Source organism: Grus americana, chromosome 16, assembly GCF_028858705.1.
Source record: "Grus americana isolate bGruAme1 chromosome 16, bGruAme1.mat, whole genome shotgun sequence".
In the NCBI taxonomy this organism is placed as follows: Eukaryota; Metazoa; Chordata; class Aves; order Gruiformes; family Gruidae; genus Grus; species Grus americana.
In genome coordinates this window covers 8,885,766-8,903,031 of record NC_072867.1, presented here as the reverse complement: position 1 = coordinate 8,903,031, position 17,266 = coordinate 8,885,766, and the positions used below count along the sequence as shown (strand labels likewise).

The 17,266-nt window shown below is 36.0% G+C and overlaps 1 protein-coding gene across 6 annotated transcripts in view; it reads left to right on the top strand.

Moving 5' to 3' along the window:
- Window positions 1-17,266, top strand: part of ARVCF (ARVCF delta catenin family member) — a 287,124-nt gene that overhangs the window by 19,737 nt on the left and 250,121 nt on the right. For all 6 annotated transcript variants that reach the window (XM_054844462.1, XM_054844463.1, XM_054844465.1 and 3 more), the window contains one exon: window positions 3,685-3,753. The gene's annotated coding sequence lies outside the window, so the exon portion shown is untranslated. The remainder of the gene's footprint in view (window positions 1-3,684; window positions 3,754-17,266) is intronic.

Genomic DNA, 17,266 nt, shown 5'->3' with positions numbered 1-17,266 from the left:
CATCCTTTTTTCTTGTTCAGTATTGCTTTATTGGTTAGACTTAAGACAGATGGTAGGAATAGTAAATCCAAGTTGATTGTAACAGATATTGTCTGACATTGGTGTGTCTGTAACTAGGAAGATGAAAACAATGGGCAGTAAATATTTTTGACAAGCTGAAACAAGTTACTAAAATTTCATAATAGTCTTGCCTGTTAGACTGGATAAACAAAGTGAAAATTATTTCCTTTTATTTATGCACATTTTTGCAGATCCTCAGAATTGCTGTGATGGTGTATTGAGCTGTATTTCTGCTCAGTGCTCACTGTTTTTTGTTGACATACTTAATGCTACCCATAATTTTCATCAATGCAGTCTTCCTGTTGAGAATGTGGTACTGTGGTACAGTCGTGGGTGTTTTCACCTCTACAACTGGTCTGTATTAAAGCACCTTGAGGCCATATTTGTAATATTAAAATAAAGGTGCTTAGCCTTTGTTTAAAATCCTGTCTCTGTGGAACTAGGTTACCTAATGAGCATGTTTTACTCATCTCATGGGGACAAAGCCTGAGTTGTTAAATCTGTGGCAGCAAAACGAAGCAATTTTTGAACCAAGTCATCATTTTCAGCATCAATAGAAGGTCATGCCCTTGTCAGCCAGTGTTGGTTCAACATAAGGTTCCAGTCGGAATTGGCTGCATTATGCTTAGAGCTGCTCTTTAAGAGACCTTCACCCTTTACTATGTTTGGAACTGCTAATATGGTGGGTCTTTTGAATATTTATAAGAGACTTATTAAATAGTCGTTACTGCAGTTATTCAGAGTATACACTCGTTACTTCTTGGTAACTGGTCTGGCAGAAAGAAGTTTGTTCAAGCTCATGACAGACCACTAGATTAAGTGCTCTTTTTCCATCATTTCTTCTCTCCTTAGTGTTGTGTGTTAAGCCATAATACTTAATTGGCAAGTTCAAAATACAGCTATGCTTGTGCTACTTTTGTAGTTACAATGTTGGCTTGGTTCCTGAGAAATTCAGACCTTTTGGGACCTGGAGTTTGGCACACTCAACTTTTTAAACAAGATTATAAATGAAGACTGGAAATCTTGTTCTCTTGCTTTGCTGCTTGACTTACTTAGTGTTTTGTTCAGCTCTACTGTACAAGGATATCCAAAATCACATTACATCCACAGCCCTTGCAATTTTAAGAGTATGTTATTGGAAAAAGGTAGGCATATGTTTTAATAGCAGGTGATTGTTCTCATCAAGAATTGCAGTGCATGTATCATATGCTTGAATTTCTGTTCCCATGAGCATCTTCAGAAGCTGAATAGTGGTTAGTTTTTAATCAAGTGAAAATTACCAGAATGTGGAACATACTTTTTGAGCTATGTTGCTCAAAAAAGAGAAGTTGTAACATAATAAGTGTAAGTTATGGGTAATCATAATTTCTTCCTGAAATCTTTCTAGGTGCTACAGGCATGTATAGGTAGCAGCGTACCCAGATTTGTAACTCAAGTAACATCTTGATTTATATTGGAAACATGGATTAAAACAGCTTGCCATTGAGCTCTTGTTTTTCTTAATCAGTGAGATTCTTAATGGTGATTTATTTTTTTAAAATATGCCATAATTTTCCACTTTTTTTAAAGAGTAGAAGCTTTTAAAATGGCTCATACAGAATTGCCGTACTTACTTAAAAAATAATTTTGGAAGAGTCAGTTTGGGATTTATTGCAATGTTTTAAAACTTAATCAAGCTTCCAGTGTCTTTTTTAAATCTGTACTATTACCCCAGTGATGTCTGTTTAATATTATTTCTGATTGTTATCACTATTTGCATTTCTTTTTGGTTAGGGGAAATCATGTGTTCATTTTATTTTTTGACAACATTTTTTTAAAATGGCAAGTAATGGCAAGATTTTGCTTCTGACCTCTGGATTGAATTGCTCAGCAGGTGAAGTCTGAATTGCTAATAAAAATGAAACTTGTGAGGAAAATTCTTGCCTGAGGTTGGATTTGTACTGATTCAACCTATTTCTTATGATTCTACCATCTCCCTCAGTGCCGCTTCTGGAACAACATGACCCTTTTAATGAAATTTTATTTTGTGACAAACTGAATTTCCATGTACGTGCTCTACTTGCTAGTATGTTTCATGTTCGTGATGAGGTTTCTCCTTTGTTCTGCAGTACTTAAAAGTATTTACTTAAGAGTTGAAAATAAATAAAGCATCCTGTTTACTAATTAGATAAATTTTCATCAAGTGTCATCCTAAAGTCACTGGAATTAACGTATTAAGACATAGTGTTGCCTTATAACTTGTAAATTATGAAATGAAACATAAAATTTACCGTGGAAGGTGAAGGCACAGAAGGAAAAGATACGGTTTTTGTAAGGCAGCCAAATGCTGACTGGCTTACAAGAATTGGTGGTAAAAAACCAAAGTCTACAGATAGCTTTGTTTGTATTTTTTAGATCTCTTAAAAAAAAAAAATCAGTTTGATATAAAAATGCTAATTTTTCCCATTGAGTGCACATACATCTCTTGTGGGTCTGAGTGTTAGTCATTTTTTGCTGGTATTAGTGGGTTTAGGTGGGCCTTGTGTGTGAGCACTTCTTCATTGAGGACTGTAAAAAACCAAACCAAACCCTAGTTGTGACATTGGTTACTTAAATCACTGCTGTTAGGGGGATACCCTATATGTCAGTGTGACTGTCCTACAAATCCAGTCTAGCCAGCAGTAGAAGGACCAATGACCAGTGGTGTTTTGGCATTGTAGGGGTATAGCTACGCTTGGGCATATATATATATATATATTCCTCTGTGTCTTGCCCAAATATAGTGATAATCAAGAATTCTGTGGTACTACCATTCGTGTATCTTGCTTCCTTTTTTTAGCTTTAGAAATTCTGTAGAGGAATTGGGTATCTAAAGTTTTTTAGATTTTTAAGGTCAGAGTAAAATTTATCCTCTCCTTTCTTGTAGCTGCAATGCTGCTAGCTATTAGTATTCAACATTAGATGAAGGTGTGACTTCCAACTTGCGTTGTGTATGTATGGAATCAGACATATTTCTAGCTTGGAAACAAAGGCAGATAAAACAGTTGGAAATTAATGATTTTTTGGAATTAAAATAAACACAAAGAACAGTTGATCAAGACTTGGCAACTTGTAGCCCAAGACGGTTTTTGTGTTCCCTAGGAATTAACAGTTTGTATTATTGCTAACTTGACTTGAAAAATTCTCCAGTTTCCTTGTAACTTCAAGTATGTATGTCTTCTGTGGAAAATATTCTTCTATGTACGTGACAAGTGTTAGGTCATTGAAATCAAGCGTATGATCCATAAAAAATATATTTAAGTAAGGAGAGAATAAGGAGAAACATCTTGGCTGTTTTGCTTCTTGTTACTGTACACTTAAATGGTTTTTGGATTTTGTGATCCAGAGATTTCAGAAACTTTTCTGCATACTACAGCATTCAAACCAGATAAGAAATTTCTACCATGAACTTTGATTTCAGGAAGCAGGAATTCTAGAGGCTGATGAAAGTCTTGACTTAGCTGTTTTGAACTAGCGCGGTTTTGTCAAGTGTTTGGGCTATGAAGCTGTGTATAGAGTTGTCCTGTTACTCAGGTCAACAAGCCATTAGTCACATTAGTTACAGAGTTTCTGTTTAGAGTTTGATCTGTCCCTTTTGTTTTTCAGGGATATCCATAATATTGAGTTGTGCTTTATGAACAAGGAAAGAGGCCTAACAACTTGCCTGAAAGGGTGGTAAGAGTTGTCAGAATTTCCTTACATATATTTTTATTTCTTTTATTAACTACACATGTTCATGTCTATGAAATCTAGAAGGCAAAATTGTTACTAATTTAATCCGTCTTGCTATTTACTGTTCCAGTCTCACAATTGTCATTCTGTAGCCAACAATAAAGTAATGAAAGACTAAATTCATTTTGTAGTAATAGTCTTTAGTGGCCTTTTTTTTTTTTCCAAACAGTAGGACTATTGAACTGAGTATGGCTAAAATATGCAAGAGTTTCAATTAATCTGCTTGGAATAGCCAACCACCATATAAAAACAAATGTCTGTATAATCAAAATGTAGAATAATTAACTGCATATAATGTAACTAACAATAAAACTTTGAAAAAAACCAAACAACAACAACAACAAAAACCCAAAAAAACCAAACAAAAAAACTTGTCCCTGCCCATGGCAGGGGGGTTGGAACTAGATGATCTTTAAGGTCCCTTCCAACCCAAACCATTCTATGATTCTATGAAAAACTTATAATTGGACCTTTTAGAAATGTTTTGTTCTGCTGCCTCACTACTTGTTCAAAATTAGGAAAAAAGTAGCAGGCAATCAAATGAGATGCTGTGTGTGGATACATGAGCAGCCTGTTATTATTCTGCGGCATATTTGTGAAGTAGAGGAATGTACAACTTCAAAAATGTTCCTGCTCCTTCTATGCTGAAGAAACAGTAGTAATTGTAATATCATTGCCAAAGATATTTTTTACAGAGTTCATGACTAAGACTGATTTGCTTGTTTCAGAAGTGAGGTGTGCTCTGTACTCATTTTAAAGAGTATGTCACCCTTAATCAGGAGTGCCATACATTTTCAGAATGATGGTGCTTTCAATTTATTGCTTGTCAGCCCTGAAGAATGCTGGTTAGTTCCTTTACAAGTGCATCTCATTGGCTGAGAGTGCTCACTTCCAAAACAATTTTAGGTCTGTTGTGATTGGTTATTGGTTTATGGCTTTTAATGATAAAATAGAATTGCATTTTTTTGCAATAGGCGTCTTGCTGGAAAATCTGAAAGGTTGGAGCCATTTGGAACCGCTCTTACTCCCACTGAGGTCAGCAGTAGAATTTCTGTGGCTTTCAGTGGGAGTAACATTATACTGTCTGAATATGAAGACTTTTTCCTCTTCTTGCAAAAAACATTTGTAATTATAATAGTCTGCTACAGCTAGGGTTACACGAAAACTAAGTAACTATTGTAGTACTTGATTATAAAAAAAAAAAGATATTTCCTAAGTAGAAGAAAGATGTTTTAACCATTTCTATTATGCCAGCATATTGATTTTTTTTTTTAATACCTACCACTCTGAAAATCATTGCACCATAAAAAATGTTTATCTGTAATTATTTTGCTTATATCACCTGGAGCGTTTTATTACATTGTGTGCAGGAATAGGTCTAAACAGACAGAGTGCCTTCTCATGAGGCAAGAAAGAGAATTGCAGGATGTATACTTATTGGAGTAATGCTAGACATGGCCTAAATTCTACAAAGACGGATATTACTGGTCATCTAAACAGGGCAGATTAGAGAGAAAGCGTGCAATTTTGTGAATAGATGTAAAGTTTTCAAAACTGTGTATTAGTTCTCAACTCTTAATAAAAGCTTAATATTATTAGTGGCATTTTCATGGATGTCATTTATGAAAAAAATTAACTATTTTTTTCAAAGGTGAACATTTCAAAAAGTAAGATACTGTATTTGCTATACAACAACTTTCATTAAGAACTACTATTTTTTTTTCCTCCAGGAAGATACTATTACAAGTGAATTTGGCATAAAAGTTTCTAGCCAGTGGTTGCCCAGAAATTATTTCTGAAACATGAAAAATAATTTCCTTTTCAGAAATTAATACTAAACAGATATTTCCAGAACTGTGATTGTGTGATTTAAATGGTCAGTTTTCATTGTAATTTGCAAAATGGAGTTGTCTCGATTTGAAACATTTTCCAAGCTGCTAGATTTCAGACCTGAGCCATCCAGAATGTGTGTTTTTTATCCGTTATAAACATTTTTTCCTTGTAATTAATTCCACACACCCCACCCCCGCACCCCTCCATTTCATTGCTTATAGATTAATGTCTGCTTATTTTGGGCTTCTACCATCTTTTCTGGAACAATCAAGAACGATCAATTAATCTTGTTTAATTGATGGATTGCTCTAGATTAATCAAACTCCTACTTAATATGCTTGATATTTCTTGAGAGTAAGCTATTTTAAAAAAAAATTGCTTGTAGCAAAGCTTATTATAAAATTAAGTCTTGGGCATGTCTGATTCTTTGTCACACCCAGGAAGTGCAAGATATGACCCAAAGATAAAATTTTGGTTTATAAATATTTGCAGCATAAACAAGTCTGAGCTAAGTAATTTTAGAAAGGAACTTCCCTTCCATGTAGTGTATATTATATGTAGATGCTAATTAGTGATTTTTTGCATACATAGCTCTTGGAAAGTATTTTTATCTGCTTTATCTGACACCAAGTTTATTTATCGTGATTTTGAACTTTTACTATTGTCTTTGCATGACATTAGTTTACAAACTAAGTCTGATGACTTATTCTGTGGTGTATGCCTGAGAATTTACCTCTATGTGATTATGTTTAGTTAATGATCATACAAGCTTTCCAGAATTCCTGATAAGTCCTAATTTTGCATTCATTATTATCAGCACAATTCTGGTGCCTTTAGTGTTGTTGAATGGATTTTAAAAAGGAAGGTTGGATTCTTATGTGCAATATGCATGGATTTAATTTCTTATATTTCCGATAGCCTCATTTGGAATCACTTTATAATTCCCAAGTAAAAATGGTTGTTTGTTTGAAAGCATGAGGAATTTGCCTTGCTGCTGCTTATGACGTGTCTTGGTTTACTGATGATCCTGTGGTCCAGGCAGCTGAGTTGAGCTCCTTCTGTTAACCTGTGTGAGGCCTGGGTTGCAAGCTACTAGGGTGTTGGAAGTTGTTGCCCTTACATGTCTTTGTCTCCTCCTAACAATGATGACAGCAGCAAGAGCAAGCCTGGTACTCTGCAGGAATGGTGCACCAGAAAGCAGACTGTGGGTATTTTCTTTCCTCTAGTTCACTGTGCAGCTACCTATGCACTAGGAAGAGATGGGTTGTATTACTGCAAGTCATATTTTATGGTTTGATCCGGTAGGATTAAATAAATTATAATTTGCTTTAGGGAACATCGGAACTACTGGAATACCGATTATCAAAGCAGGCAGGCATTTTTTAGTAGGGTGCAGTTAATCAATTTCTTGATGTGGCACGTATGACCTGCTTATTAGCAAAATGTCTTGCACAAGTACTTATCTGTCTGAGGTAGAATTTCATTGAATTGCCTGGAAAAGTTTGGCCTTAAAAGTGGACTTTTTACGTAGCTGAAGTATATATGATATTGCATTATGTGCCACCTTGCTTTCTACTTAATGGCTCAGAGAAAACTTGCTTCATCTAAAATGCAGTAGTATTCAAAATTTGTATGCTTTTCGGGAAAAAAGATAGAAAAGACTGATAATCTGTAGACAATATATGCATGTGGAAACATGCTAATGTACACCTATCAAAAAGAGTCATACATCTTTACGCAGGTTAGGATTGAAAACAAACACGTAACTTCTGATCCTTGAGATCTAACTGTGAATGTTTCCATTCTAGTTAAACATACAATGTAACTCGTCTGTGATGTCTTAGCTGTCATATTCCCTAAAGATGTCCTGAATTTCCCCATGTGGATCCACTTGGGAGATTAAAAGTTTAAGATTTAATCTGTGCTTCCATAGCAAGAGTCATGGTAGGCCTTCTTAGTATTCATTCAGTGTTCTTGGAGACATCTGTGGCAATACTAGAGTAGTATTGGCATGGTCTATTAAAACTACAGTGAATAAAACTTTAAGACCCAATCTCTTGATTTACATTTCTTACAGCAACATCTAATAGAATTGGCAACACATAAATGTTAGACAAATTTTCTCCTTTTATTTAGATCCATTAAAGCCCCTTCCAAGCAGATAAAGAAAACTTAGATGATGAAAAGAATTACACAATAAATATAAAGCATTATCTTAGAAATATCTTACAATACCTGGTCCTTAGTATGCTCCCCCTCAGCAACCTATCCTCTTCAGTTAACTTTAAATTGCAGAAGTTATACAGATGCAATTGCAATGCAACCATTTTCAACTGCTGCACCATGCCATGGTGACTGTTTTTAATTGTTGTTTCTTTCTTCAGGTGTTAAAATATCCTTTATAAAAGAGGACAGGCAATTTTATTTGACTTTTGCTACTTTCTTGATTTCTTGTAATTCCACTATTATTCTTTCACTGTAAACTTTCAGATTATGCTTTAGAAAAAGCTTTACAGTAAGCAATGATTAAACATTATTGGTTTTGTTTGGTTTTGGTTTTTTTGGTTTTGTTTTTTTTTTCCTTAAAGCCATATATGGTGTATAAATTGGTGCTGTTTGCTTCAACAGGGATGTTCATGGAAGAAGTCTTCCAAAACTGACTTGCCAACTTTGTAGTAGAAACTTGTTGGAGACTGTCAATAAGAATTTTGCTAGACTTTTTTCCTTGTACAACTTAAAGGGTCTTCCTGTTAAAAACCTGATGACTTAAATTTTGAAATAGGCTCTTAAAATAGTGCCATAGTAATGTCAAGAGCATTAAACTCTAATAAACAATCACCTTTGTGTTTTAGGTTTAAAGCTGAATTTTCCCTTCATCTGGAGGATTACACTTGAACAACTGTGGAAATGTATTGTCCCATGAGTGTTCTGGCAGGGATTACTTCCCTGAAACGGTGCATTCAGAAGCAGAAGGGAAATATGTCCTGATATGTCTTGGAAGCTAAAAGCATCCCTTGTTCCTCCTCTCCTTCCTGACTGGAATTCCAGTAATTGTTGCAGCTTTAGCATTGCCCACATCAGTAGAAAGGGAGACTGTTTCTTGCAACTGCTACCTACCGTTGCAAAGATGAATTTCAGGCATTTTTGATTGGGGATATGAGGGCATGTTTATCTTTTTAAAATGATCATTAGCATATTCTTCCATTGACATTATCTTTAGCATGTTCCTCCTTCAAATTAAATTGTAGCCTATTGTATGGTAATTCTTTCGCTTTCCTGAAGTGCTGCTGCTTCTTAAGATAGCTGTAGAGAATCAGAATTGATAGTTACCTCAGTGAGCTAGCTGCATGACAGAAGATTGAATTTATAATGCTGTGATGGATCATAGCACTTCTTGTTTCAAGAATTTCTTCTCTGGGCACTAGGCATTTTGAAAATGTCTGCTGGTATTTTTTTCAAGGTTTACTATATACATGTATGGGGTGTTATTTTGGCACAAAGAAGTAACATTTTATTTGGTGACAAAGATAAAATTTTCAGTATTCTTGGAGGAAGTTTGGATTTGGTTTGTTAGTTGCATGTCACTTTCTGGGTATTTATAGACACAGGGGGCAGCACAAAGGCTAGATGCTTTCCAGCATGTGTTAATGCAATAGTACATCTTTCAAGAAGTTTTTTTATGGAGCTGAGTTTGGAAATATGTTTGAAAACAGCCTTGTCACACATGTCATCAAGGTCAGAAGGGAGAGAAAGCAGAGACTTCAACATTTCAACTAAGGTTTTGTGAAAGGAGCATAGAATGTTAGTGTTTGCTAACTAATAGTGTCTTCATGCCTCTTGAACAGTCTTGCAGTAGAGATGACTCAGTTTCTCCTGTTCTGTGAAATGTTTAGCTCACACTGCTATTTGGGACTTGAACATTGAACCTGCAGGGAATATGTTTGATAAAACCCGATGATGATGGATTATGAATCTGAAGTGTTAAAAGTGATATCAGATGAAAGCCTGGAGTGCACAGTGCAGAAAAACCCCCAAGTGAGGTTGGGAGTGTGGTGTCTGTACTTGGAATACTCTACTTGTTGATATAATGGAGAACAGAGATTAATTCACCCTCTCTGTTTACAGACAATGGAGGCTTTTTTCACATAGCTGTAGCGCTTTGGAAAGGGTCTCTTCCAACTGTAGTATTGACTTTATCATGCTTTTCTACAATCAGTTCTGAAGTAATGAAACAGTCGGTTTCATGTTATAGCAATTCAGTGGTATGGGGTGAATACCAGCTCATTCCTTTGAGTCCTGGCTTAGAACACGTTTTAATTTCAAATAAACATCAACTGAAAAATACTTACTTTGCTGAGCATTGGACTTGATTAACACCATCATAACATGTCTCTGTGTTTAGTAATTTAAGCTTATTACTTATAGTTTTGGGAAGTGCCATATGTGTTGGTAGCACTCGGTTGTTAATTAAAAAAAAAAAAATTATAGATCAGTTAGACTAATATTAGGGCCCCAGATCTGCCTTATCAAACGCAGACTTTCTATAATAATCTCTGTGTGCTAGTGACATTGTAGGATAAATGCTACATTGTGTTCATTTTTGAACCAAGAAAAACTCCGCTGATTTGATTTATTCCAGACTTAAACCACTGTAAAAGCATACTATTGCTGTGTAAACACTTTCTGCCAGCACGTGGAAATACATATATACAACTCATCCATTGACTTATTTCTGTCTTTGGCTGGCTGGTGTCTCTCTCCCAGTCACTGAAGCTGAAGGTTTGTGAAAATCCTATTTAAGATTTGAAACATAATGGATCTTGATGTGCCAGGTTCAGCTCTTTTATGGATGCCTAACTGCTCTTGGACCTGTCAGGTATTCTATCTCTGTGCTGTAGCATTATCACTGAACCTTCTTACATAGTCACGTATTAAATAAAAAGCAGTAATTGTTTCAAATAAACATGAGCAATACCTTCCATAGAAATAAAAGTGGACAGGAAAGAGGTAATTATTTTTAAAGTATTAGAGGCTGATGTTTTCCTGTCCAAAATACCAGCAATAATGGTCCTCAACTGAATCAAAGGAATAAAATGGAAAAGGGAATTATGTCTTCTAGAACCAGAGGAGCAGATGATCATGGGAGGATGATTTTTCATTCATGATTTACTAACATCTGTCTGATGTTAGTAAATTTGAACTATATATTGAGGCAGATTAGGAAAGGAGCTTCCTTTGCAAAGGTGAGACTCATAGCTGCATATATTCCTTCTTGTTTCCCGCCCCCCCCGCATTGTTAATGCAGTTACCATTCCAGGACTTACCTGTGAGTGGAAAGTAGACCTGAAGGAGGTAGTGCCAAAACCTGAAACTAATAAACTGTTCCTAGGTAGCTCTGGTCATGCCTAACTATCCTCTAAAGACGATGAGGACAAAGTTTCTTTTACTAAGTAAAGACAACAATGATAAAGGGAAGGAAATACATGTAGCTTTGTATGCTTTCTATATGCGAAAGTTACTATGAAATAAGGTAGGATGTGAATTTACATTCTTTCACTGTTCACTGGACTTTCCATTCATCTGAGAGAGGTAAAGATAAGGACAGTTTTGAAAACTGAGAAGGCCAGCTTGAGTTTTTTTTCAGAGTTAAGAATGTCATGAGGGGAAACAAACTCACTGCCTTTATGTAGAGAAAGTTGCAGATATTTTTATGGTGTTTTTGTAAGAAGGCATAGTCCACAACTTGTGTTAGTTGTAGCAGTAATAGTGGAAAAAGTGTATGGGTATTTTTGGGAAACAAAGTTGCTACTGTTTAACAAATGACAAAAATTTTTCTTCTCTTTCCATGCTGATACTTTCTTAACTTTCAGGGACCAAAGAGTTCATTTCTTAAGTTTTTCAATAAGTTCAAGTGAGTGGAATTACTGCTGCCTGATTGTCAGGTTCTGTTTTATTTGGTATATGTGATCGCAGTGAAGTGGATAATACTTGACCAAAACACCTTCCTTTTCAGTGAAGCTGTCATGCAAGTGCATACAGTCAAGATAAAGAAAGGAAAAAGCACTTTACTGAATGGTGAGCATTCTGGGAATCCTTTAGTCTTAGAAACATGGTGGGAAGTGTGGCATTACCCTCATTTGTTAACCCTTATTCTCTCCACTGAAATCTACTAAATCTCGCTTGGGGCCTGAGGAAGACAGTATTTAAGTCAAGAGCAGGGAGAAGTCATCTTAGGGGCATTGATGCTTGATGTTCAGATGAAGGCAAACTCTAGAAAGGAATTTGGAAGAATATACTTTGAAGTGTGTGGCTGAATGGTGGTGGAAGCAAGGGATGGAATAGTACACATCTGGATTTATTTACAAAATGGCTAGAAAAGCTGTTTATTTTAATAAAGAGTGGTGACACTTTCAATATTTACACCATTCAGTTTGTATTAAAAGAAGCTAAATAAAGAAAACAAGTTGGATTTTGAAGCTGACATGCTGTATTTATTTATTGTCTTTAATCCCAACAGATACCAATGTGAATTCTCAAATTTGAGAGAGCTTGCTAGTAGATGTGTCATGTCAGCCAACTTTCAGGCTGAGCAAATTACTGATTATACTCAACGGGGTGCATAATTTTTCAGGGGTGGAAGGAAAGAGTTACATACAAACTAGAGACCGGAAAAAAGTCTTTTCTCGTAATGGAATTTGTCAAGCAGACGCACATGTGCCATGGAATTGTTCGCACTCGCTAATTGCTAATGCTAATGTCTGAGCCTGACAGCTCAGCTTAAATATGAAAACTCTTGCCTTTTTTCTGTATAACACAACTGGAGGAGAGGACACTACTGCATCACCTAGTGCATTTGGTGTGTTGAGAGCTGATCACGCTCTGTTTAACTTGTGAGAACAGACAGCTCACAGCATAACACTATCCTCTTTTTTTTTTTTCCTTTTTTGCTTGGTAAATACTATAGCTGTTTCTTTTTTGCCTGAAAGAAACATGGAATTAGTTCTCTGTATGTTTCTGATCAAGAGATAAAGGGCTTCTTTCCTGGTATACCAGAATTAAATAGAAAAAGGTTATCTAGCCTTTCTGAGGAAAAAAAAAGAAAGGCATAAGGCTATTTTCTCTCATTTTTCTGAATAATAATATGCACAGATAACACTCTGAATCTTGGTCCAAAATCCAATCAATTCTTTTTATTATGTAAACATTTGCTAATTTCTGCATATAATGTAATTCCTTGGCATTTTGGAAAACACAGCATTGGAAACAAGCGTGTATGGATTTTTTAAATTTTTTTTTAAAGCAAGTTATTTTGGTGTAATGAATTAGAAGCCCATCCTCAGTCAGAAACATTCAATCAAATGTGAAATAAATAACCAGACTGTACTAAAATCTGTGACTAAAATAATAAATTTTAATATGATTCATCCAAAACTGTAGGTGTAAAATACAGTAGAAAAAATTTTTAACTTGGTGCACTGAAGTCAAGTTAATTGGAAGAATGGCAGTGCAGGAGAGAGTGGCATTTTATTTTGTCATACTGTGACCAGAGGGTATTTCAGAACAGTTTGAGTTTGTTAAAAGGCAAATTTTGCTGGAAGGAATAAATGCAGGATTGTGTTTGTCAACTTGTAATAGGAGTAGAATTTCATTAGCACTACTATTCATTTGTGTTGTGGGAGGAAGAGCAAAATAGATTCTCATTGACTTAAAATGTCACTGTCAATTCTAGCTGCTGGAATTCTCTGCAGTTTGTTGGCTGAATATATGAAAGAAAATAGAACTATGGGTCAGCCCTGTTCTCTCTAATTAGGATCCTTGGGGTTTTGTGTGGGCTTACACGTTTGTTTTTTTTCCTCGTTGTTGTAGTTGTATAACATTGTGCTTTTGTCTTGTCTTCTTAAACCCAGGTGCTCTTTGCTTTCTGACAGTGCTTCATTTTGATTTCTGTAATGCAAACTGTCCTCTCAATTGCAAAAGCATAATTTGTTGTACTTATACTTCATACCTCTCTCTCCATGATCCCTTGTAAAGTCCTTGACATTTCTTTGCTTGGTCTATCCAACATAATTTTTACATGATTTTCTTGTCCAGCTGCTGACTGTCCTTTCTTCAGTGTTTCTCTCAAACTTCTGTTTATTCTCTTCTTTAAAGAGCTGCACAACAAATCTGTGTATCCCTTTCCTCTCTTCACACTCATTCCATCTTTTGTTATGTCTTTCTAAGCTTTGTTTCTTGTCATAAATTTCAGTATACTCCTTATAGGGCATCATTTCAAATCAAAGTTTGCATACTGGCAGAAAGGTATGTGTGATTAGTTTTTGCTTTGGCTTAAACAGAAGAATCACCATCTCTGCCTGTTCCAAACACAAAGAATTACAAGCTGGCTACTAGATCCTAAACTTTTTGGAATGAGGTTTCTTACCATTTTTGGTTTTGTAGAAATACTTGGTAAAGATTACTGAAAAATACTGTCCTCCCTGCTCAAAGTGGCAGGTTATGTGGAATTTTCTGCTAGTACTTATGAACAGCCTTGGAATTATGGCTGTCATGAAGTTCTGTATTAGCGTGCAGAGAAGTGATTTTAAACCAAAGCAAATTAAATCAGAAATACCTGTTGTTAATCTCACATTCAGAAATACCACATTAGCTGAAAATAACTTTGGCCTCTTGTGATTTTCTGCTCCCATAACTTGTAAAGATAAAGTATCATTCTCCTACCATCATTTTCTGTATCCTAAAAAAGAAAATTGTGTAAGGAAGGCCTTTCACTTACAGATGACCAGTCTTCCCATCAAATTTTGTCTGGAATAACTGCATTTTTTTTCCTGATTGTTTTTAGACTTGAGGAATAAATGTTTAAATTCCTTCTGTCAATAACCCCAGAGGAAATTACATTACCTGGAAAAGATTAATTGCTTGTTCTCTGTTATTTTTAAAGTCAGTATTAATCATTGGCATTCACCAGAAGTATAGACCTCAGCGTTACAGGTCTTTGGGGGAAAATGAAGTGTCCCTTAAAACACTTGGGCGCTAGTTCCTCCTTGATTCAGAGAGAACAGTTTCATGTCTTTATGGTAGCAGTTATTAATGGTAGTGTGTTTGACAGGAGGTTTTATTTCTTTAATTCCAAAACAGCATATATTAAACATAAACAATTAAAAATACAAGTAGTTAATCCCTTAAGACTGTTTTATAGTAGGTGAAGTCTAGTACTCCGTATTTTAAATATGGCTTTAATTGAACTACTGCTTCTCAAAATATTTCCACTTGTCTCTGAAGTCATAATTATGGCATTCATTGTATTTGAATATAATTGCTGCACTTTGCATTCTGTTCAAGTCATGGGACTTAAGTAAGGAATTAATCTCAGCTGTTGCCTTTCTTGCCTACTGGAACCTGCATTTTGGACCCCATCTCTCCTGGTTTTAATCAGTTATAGTGCAATGTTTCTAATGAGGCTGTCTCATATGTGTAGAGTATTACCCTAGTATGGAAAGTGACATTTACAAAACAATAAACAAATACCATGTGTGTGGTTATGAGGCTTACTCTTATCAGCTCTGCAGCGATTTCTGATACAGCAACTGCAACAGCTTCATGCTAATCCTATTGTAGACAAATTCTCAGAAATTATTCCACCTCTTTAAGAAATTGAAGGGCGTGATCCACAAAATGAGAAAAATAGTATCTCTACATAACAAGACTTAATTGATACTTGTCAAGTGTTTGAGATGCTTTGCTTTACAGAAGGTGTTGCTGGGTAGTTGCAAATATTTATTCTACTAGATGCAATATCAGTGAGTAGATTGGTAGAACAGACCAATAATAAATGCCTGTGTCTTTAACATGTCCTAAAAGAGTTAAAACTCTCACAGAAGAAACTGGAATGTTTAGAGTCTTGGGCTCCTGGTAGATGAAGACCTTAGGAAGTATTTTCAAAAGCCTGATAAGTGCAGTAAACTACAGATGCGTTAGGATGTTCACTGTCTATCACCAATCACACTGAAATTGAGATGCTTTGAAGTAATACAGGACTAAACTCTGTGCCTCTCTTGAATGTGTGACCTCTTGATGGGAAAGAGTTGCACATCTGCATTGTAAAATAGATACCTCAGTTTGGAACTGATTAGAAAAGAGTTTCTAAGTCCAGTCCTTTTCTGTCACAACCATGATGCTTTATATGTTTAAATCTACCAAGCTTCCTCCTAAAAAAATAACTAGTGTTTGTGTTTTGTTCCTCATTTGATTTGGAGGTGCTTTCATGATGATGTTCTTCTGATGGGTAGAATGGTCCTAATTTCCACCAAAACTGATAGCACAAACACCTTCTCTTTTCAAAGCAATAGAGTAATGACTCTTGAATAAGAACATTAGTGAGAACTTTAATGGAACCTGATGATGCTTGACCTTGTGGTCCCTGCCACCTTTCTCTTTTCCTTGTCTCTGTTGAAGAAGGGAAATTGAGCTTTGGAAGAATTTGCTCACAATAGCCTTCTCTCTTGCTACTTCCCCATATGACCTGCAGTGTTGAGGACGCTCCTGTGATGCTGGTGAGCCATCTCTGGTGCTCTCTGCTTTACTCTACAGCAACATTCTTGCTGCGCACGCTGAAGAGAAGAATGTGCAAATGAAAGGCAGTGCAACAGAGGAGACGTGAGACATTTGTGGAACATTACCAGCTCTCCCCACTAGCTAGCCCAGGGAGGAGGCAGGCTCAGCACATGCTAGGCACAAACCGCTTTGAGGCTCTCCACATTTTTCTCCTCTTCTCTTTATCAGTCTCTTTACTGGGGTGCTCTGAAGTTCCTTAGTCCTTGGGAATTATTTCCATCTGTAGCCTTGCTCCTGAGCAATTGTAGTAATACCAGAGTCCAATTTAGCAGTATTTATTCAAGAGCTTGGGTCCTTGACTGATTTGTAGAGGACAAATGAAAAGAGCAATTGCAAATGGGTTTCTGTGCTATTAAAGCTCTAAAGAGCCTTCCCTCTTGGCTGTGTGTCAAATTATACCTCAAGGGGGAAGGGTGGGCTATGAACCTTAAAAAGATTTAAATACTGAAGTGCAGGGTCAAGTATTCATAACAGTGGGTATCTTAACAAACTGGTCTCAGGGTGCTCAGCGATAATACTTTTCTTCAATATTTTTAGGTAGCATTGAAAGTGGTAATTGAGTAGCAAGGGTTTTGAGTTCTTACATTTCTGCATAAGCTTTCCCTATGATTTACTTATATGATAATTTCACTACAGAGCCTCAGTTTTGGATTAATTTTATAAAGCATAGTGACAGGTTGTTGTGCTGTGGGGAAGACTTGTATCTAGCATAGCAATACCTCCATGAAGAACTGGTAAGCCAGAGAATGAACCCAGCCAGGACAGGAAGAGGTTGTTAGTTTTAAGGACTGTTAAAAAGATCTTCTGAAGGAGAGACACTAGCCTACAACTTCTTTCCCCCTGTGGAATCTTTGTTTCCACCATTGTTCAGCTATTTTAGGGTATTCCATCAATGCATAACACTAATCAAGGGAAAGGGAATTGCTATCTTGTGGACGCTACCCTGTAGTACCTTGAGGCTGTGCAGCCTCTCTTCCCATACAAATACATAGAGTTCACCTCTTTTGGAGCC